Here is a 6,319-nt window from a genome sequence, read left to right on the forward strand (position 1 = left end):
CTGCCACCTTGCAGTTTGATCTCAGACTGCTGCGCTAGCAATCAGCGAGACTCCGTGGGCGTAGGACCCTCCGAGCCATGTGCGGGATATAATCTCCTGGTGCGCCGTTTTTTAAGCCCGTCGGAAAAGCGCAGTATTCGGGTGGGAGTGACCCGATTTTCCAGGTGTCGTCTGTCACCCCTTTCTTTGACTAGGAAAGGGAACTCCCTGACCCCTTGTGCTTCCCAAGTGAGGCAATGCCTCGCCCTGCTTCGGCTCGCGCACGGTGCACACACCCACTGACCTGCGCCCACTGTCTGGCACTCCCTCGTGAGATGAACTCGGTACCTCAGATGGAAATGCAGAAATCACCCATGTTCTGCGTCACTCACACTGGGAGCTGCAGACCAGAGCTGTTCCTATTCGGCCATCTTGGCTCCTCCCCAAGAAAACTTTCAACTTGCTCTTGGGGTGAAATTGTTCCTCCCACATTCCAGCTGACCACTACGACAAAAAGTCGCTTTAGGATCTCCTTTGTCTTCAGTTAAGATCAAGTCCCTGAGGAGATTCTAAATTTATAAGTCTGAGAGCTGTGAAGACAATTTGACAATTGGGTGTGTGTCGGAGTACAGATAAAAATGTTCCTTCAACATGTATTTTTGAAAACTTAGTACACGCAAAACTCCATTGAATTAAAACATGAAAGAAGGGCCATGTGCAGTGGCTCACGCCTATAATCCCAGCACTTTGGGATGCCAAGGCAGGCAGATCACTTGAGGTCAGGAGTTCAAGATCAGCCTGAGCCACATGGTGAAACTCCGTCTCTACTAAAAATACAAAAATACAAAAATTAGCCGGGCATGGTGGTGTGTGCCTGCAATCCCAGCTACGTGGGAGGCTGAGGCAGGAGAATTGCTTGAACCCAGTAGGTGGAGTCTGCAGTGAGCCAAGATCATGCCACTGCCCCACTCCAGCCTGGTGACAGAGAAAGACTGTCTCAAAAACAAACAAACAAACAAACAAAAACTCTTTGATGACATCCTTTGCCATGGCCCTTAACACTACACAACTGCAGCCAACCACTTTATGGGGTTTTCCTTCTGTCAGTTTTACAGTGGTCCATCCCTTCCCCTAGTTTCTTGTCATCAACCTTAATTAGGGTGATCTGGCGTTCAGCACCAAGGGCCTTCACCAGCCAGCCACATAGGCAGGCTCATCACAGTTGGGGGCAGCACAAGGATGGGCCCAGCACTTGTCTAAGGCTTTGGCAGCTTCTCGAATTCCACGTGCTATACCATCATGGATGAGGACAGCCTTTGGGACCGCTTGTAATGCAGTATTAAGGTCCATGACACCTCCAGCAGTGATGCCTTCCTGGGCCATGGTGGTGGGTTATGGGTGAAGCTGATTCTTGAACACACCTGAGCCTCTGCCTCCGTGACTCAGTGGCGGTGGGGAAAGAGCAGCAGTTTGTCCTTGGTTAACACTCACTGCACCTAAAATGTGGTCTAGGTTGCATGTAAAGGGGTTAAACTTGGCCAAGAAGTTGATTAAGCATTTTGGCCAGTTTGCTTATTACCACTGATGTAAAAAAGATTAATATGTTACAATCTCAGAGCATTTCTCTTCCGTTTTTTTAGACAAGGTCTCCCCCTTTGCCCAGGCTAAAGTACAGCAGGAGTGATCTTGGCTCACTGCAGCTGCAACCTGGACCTCCCAGGCTCAAGCAATCCTCCCATCTCAGCCTCCTGAGCAGCTGGGATTACAGGCGTGCGCCACCACACCTGGCTGATTTTTGAGGTTTTGGGGTTTTTTTGTAGAGACAGGATTTTGCCATGTTGCTCAGGCTGGTCTAGAACTCCTGGCCTCAAGCCATCAACTCGCCTTGGCCTCCCAAAGCACTGGGATTATAGGTGTGAGCCACTGTGCATGGCCTTGAAGGAGTTTCCATTTTGCCCTACTCCCCAGGTGACAATGAAAAGTAGCAAATGAGCAGGTGATTTTGACAGCAGCACTGAGCTGTCATAGACACCTTGCTAACTAGCTCAGTGTTTGCTTACTTATAGCTTTCTAGAGATAACAATGAATGGCATACACCGGTTATTAAAAATGCCCATAAATACTGGCCAGGCATGGTGGCTCACGCCTGTAATCCCAACACTTTGGGAGGCCAAGGCGGGCAGATCACTTGAGGTCAGGAGTTCAAGACCAACCTGGCTAACATGGTGAAACCCCGTCTCTACTGAAAATACAAAAATTAGCCAGGCATGGCGGTGTATGCCTATAAGCCCAGCTACTCAGGAGGCTGAGGCAGGAGAATCCCTTGAGCCCTGGAGGCAGAGCTTGCAATGAGCCGAGATCGCACCACTGCACTCCAGCATGGGCAACAGAGTGAGACTCCATCTCAAAAAAATAATAAGAAGAAGAATAATGCCCACAAATAAATACTGCCTCATGTCCCATGTTGCTGTGGACACCCTAGAATCCAACTGGCCCAACATGGTTTGGAGGGCACTGCCAACCTCCTAGGCATCCCCCAACAAGGGTCCTCAGAGACATCCTTCATCTAAGACCAAGTCAGTCCCTCCCTATCTAGATCTGTCCTGGTCTAAATCTTCCACCTAACCATCTCCAAAAACAATTTCAGGCTAAACTCCATTTCTTCTTGCATTTCTCCGTTTGTACGTGTTGCTAAAAGGCTCTGGTCCCACTCTAAGTCTGTCTTCTCCAGTTCATCCATTGTACTGCCACCGGAATGATATTTCTAGATCTTTGCTTTCGATGGCTTCCTGTGCCTCAGATAGAGTGTGTGGCCTTTTGTGATCCGACCACATATGCCTCCCCATCCTGTTGCGCCATCTCTGCCTCACACCTGGTGTTCTTGGGACACCACATTTCAAGCCTGTCCCCCACACACCTGGGCCTCTGCTCAAGCCGCCCAACTCCTTTTCATCCAGAAAAGTCCAACTTTTAAGGCTCAGTGTAAAAGACACCTCAGGGAAGTTTCATTTCCCCAGCACTTGTCGCAACTAGACACTTGTTACGTTAGATGGACAATGTTTTTGTTTTTGTTTGTTGTTGTTGTTTTTGCCAGCATGATTTCGTTTTCATTCCTACAACCCTAGGAAATAAGTTTCCACACTTTACTGAAGAAAACAACTGAATCTCAAGAGAGTGATTTGCCCAAGGTCTTCTGCTAATAAGTGTAGCAGAGCCAGCTGAGCTCCTCCTCAAGTTCGAGACTCTATTAGGCCCCTTGAGTTGGGAAGAATCGGCTTCTTACTGAAGTTGCATTTAAGATCTTCTTGGGTTCAGTTCAGCAGTTTCCCCTTTTCTCCCTCTTTCCTTAAGACAGACTGCCTGTCTCCCACAGTGCCTTCTGGCCTGGGCCTGGCTATCGTATCTTTGCTCACATCTCCCTGCTTGTACTCTTGGCTTCATGTGAATAAAAGCAGCTATTGCAATACCAAAAAGGATATTCTCTGTAGACGCCATAATCTGAGCAAAGGTGCACAGACACAAATGCTCCTGGTAGTCCAGGGCAGCCAGAACTGGGGTGCCATGGTGGCTGGGAAATCGGCTCTGCTCGTGTTGCAGTATTTTTGTGTTTGTTTTCATAGAGACAGGGTCTTGCTATGTTGCCCAGGCTGCTGTCAAACTCCTGGCCTCAAGTGAACCTCCCACCTCAACCTCCCAAAGTGCTGGGATTACAGGCACGAGCCACCGTGCCCAGCCCGAGTTCCAGGATCTTTGGACATGAAATGGAGTTATGTAAGGATAAGGCCAGAGCCTTAGAGAGATTCTGGCTAGAGTTAGGGGTATGGCCAGTTTAAGGTGGCTGTTGAAAACGTGGCAGTGGATAAGTCCCTCAGTACAGCATCATGTACTGGAGGACTCCAGGGCCCACTGTCTACAAATGCTAGTTTGAAAGATGGCTCTGGTCAGATGAGCCTGTCACTAAATTACAGATTATCTAATCCCACAAAACCCTATACCCCATGGACTTTAGTGTTCACGACTCTGACAATTTCCAAAGTACAGAAAAAAAAATTATACCAGGTGCAATTTAAGAGTTAGGAGTTAGAAAGTGCTCCAGTTTTGTACAGTAACTAAAACATCCTATTCATGATGAGAAGAATTACAGACTGCTATTGTGGGTTCCATCATCTCTCCCTAATTATGGTAGGTCTGAAATGGAAAATGCAAATATAACTGCAAAATTAACATTAAATCAGAAATTTTTTAACAATTGGAAGCTGGTCAGTAGTGGCTCACCCCTGTAATCCCAGCACTTTGGGAGGCCAAGGCGGCAGATTGCTTGAGCCCAGGAGTTCAAGACTAGCCTGGGCAACACGGCAAAAGCCCATCTCTATAAAACTGGAAGCTTAGCTTGTGTTATAGGCTAGATCAACTTGCTTAATCTCTCAGCCAGTGAGTCTTTTTAGTGAAAGATAAAGTTGCTTTTAGTGACAAACTTTTACTGCCCTCAGCCATGAGAATCTCCAAGGCCAATGGAAATGATCAAAGCTAAGCTTGCTGATCACACTAGCAGGTACATTGATTCTTAACTTTACTCCTAAGGAAAAGGCACTGACCTTACCTGGAAATGTAAAAGAATTCAAAAGCTGTGAAGGGGAAGGAAAACAGGGAGAGAAGCTCTACAGTGTGTTGGTGGTGGAAGGGGTCCAGGGTTGCCTGGACTCAGGCCAGCTTGGAGTGTGCCCAGCAATGCTGGGCTTCTGATCCTCTAGGAGCCAGCATCTTAGGCTGTAAGACAAGAATACTACCGTGGACCTTCCAGTGTGGTTGTGAGAATTAACCATGTAAAGCTCCTAGCATAGTGCCAAGCATGTAACAGGCACCTAAATATTGGTTATCTTTGCTTTTCCAGTTCCTAAATAAATCAGCAGTTAAACCCAAGGGATGTGTAAGGATCCCACTGGGTCTCATTGATCAGGAGACTGCATCATTCTCAGCCACAAGCACAAGTTGCAATCTCCAGTCAAAGCCCTCAGGGATATGTTCAACAACTGTCTGTACCTATGAGCAAGTCTTTTAAACCAGATAGTGATTAAAAGCATTTACGTGGCTCCCCCTGAAAAGGAGAGGGGACTAGATTCTGTTACTACATGTCAGGATAGTGGTTACTCCCAGTCGGGGGGAGGCACCAGGAGTTTTTGGAGGACAGCCATGTTCTGTTTCTTAATCTGGGTGCTCATTGGTTATATAGGTATTCAATTGGAGAAAACCAAGCTGAAGTATAAATGTATAATAGTTCAATAGGTTTGTTTTTGTTATTGAGACAGGGTCTTGCTCTGTCACCCAGGCTGGAGTACAGTGGCATCTCCGAGGCTCAGGCAATCCTCCTACCTCAGCCTCCTGAGTAGCTGGAACTACAGGCGTGCACTGCCATGCCCAGTTTTCGGGGGGAGGAGGTTTTCTTCGTAGAGACGGGGTTCGCTTGCCACGTTGCCCAGGGTGGTCTCGAACTCCTGGGCTTAAGTGATCCGCCCACCTTGGCCTCCCAAAGTGCTGGGATTACAGGCATGAGTGACAGCGCCTAGCCAGGACTATGTATCTTAAACCTGGGGAGTGAAAATCAAGACTAATACCCGATCTCTTCTACTGTGCAAGAGGATTCCTCAACAGACCCTGACCTGACAGCTGCCAGAGTGTAACCCGGAGAACCCAAGCTGTGAAACTGCTACCACTGAGCCTTGCTCAGCCAATGCCATGGCTGCAGAAAGGGGCTCTGCCAGGTAACCCCGGCTGCAGAAAAGTCTGAGGAACAGCTCTAAGTACAGGATAAGTGGTGAGTGAGAACGTGGGGGCCCTCTAGTCACTAGAGAGAATTCCTTCCCTAAATAAAGGAATATTCATGACAAGCACAAAGCTATGGTCCCAGTCAGCATACTGATCTGGGTGGGGCATGCTATCTAGCAAAGAGCTGGGGACAACAGGCTGTGGTCATGAGACTGACATCCACTCCACAGGATCATGGTTTGGGGGTACTTGGCTGTGCAGTGCAATGGCGCAATCTCGGCTCAGCGCAACCTCCGCCTCCCAGGTTCGAGCAATTCTCCTGCCTCAGCCTCCCAAGTAGCTGGGATTACAGGCATGCACCACCACACCCAGCTAATTTTTTGTATTTTTAGTAGAGACGGGGTTTCTCCATGTTGGTCAGGCTGGTCTCGAACTCCCGACCTAAGGTGATCCCCCCGCATCGGCATCCCAAAGTGCTGGGATTACAGGCATGAGCCACCACATCTGGCCAGCTATGGTTTTTAAAAAGCTCTTAGTTGTCAGAGTAATAGACTGCAGTATTTGCAGGTAAAATATT

At 48.2% G+C, this 6,319-nt stretch overlaps 1 pseudogene; it reads right to left on the reverse strand.

Annotated features, from left to right (window-relative positions):
- Nucleotides 1-434: 434 nt before the first annotated feature.
- On the reverse strand, nucleotides 435-1,362 carry LOC134757272 (small ribosomal subunit protein eS12-like; annotated as a pseudogene).
- Nucleotides 1,363-6,319: the final 4,957 nt, after the last annotated feature.

Source organism: Gorilla gorilla, chromosome 16, assembly GCF_029281585.2.
Source record: "Gorilla gorilla gorilla isolate KB3781 chromosome 16, NHGRI_mGorGor1-v2.1_pri, whole genome shotgun sequence".
Classification (NCBI taxonomy): Eukaryota; Metazoa; Chordata; class Mammalia; order Primates; family Hominidae; genus Gorilla; species Gorilla gorilla.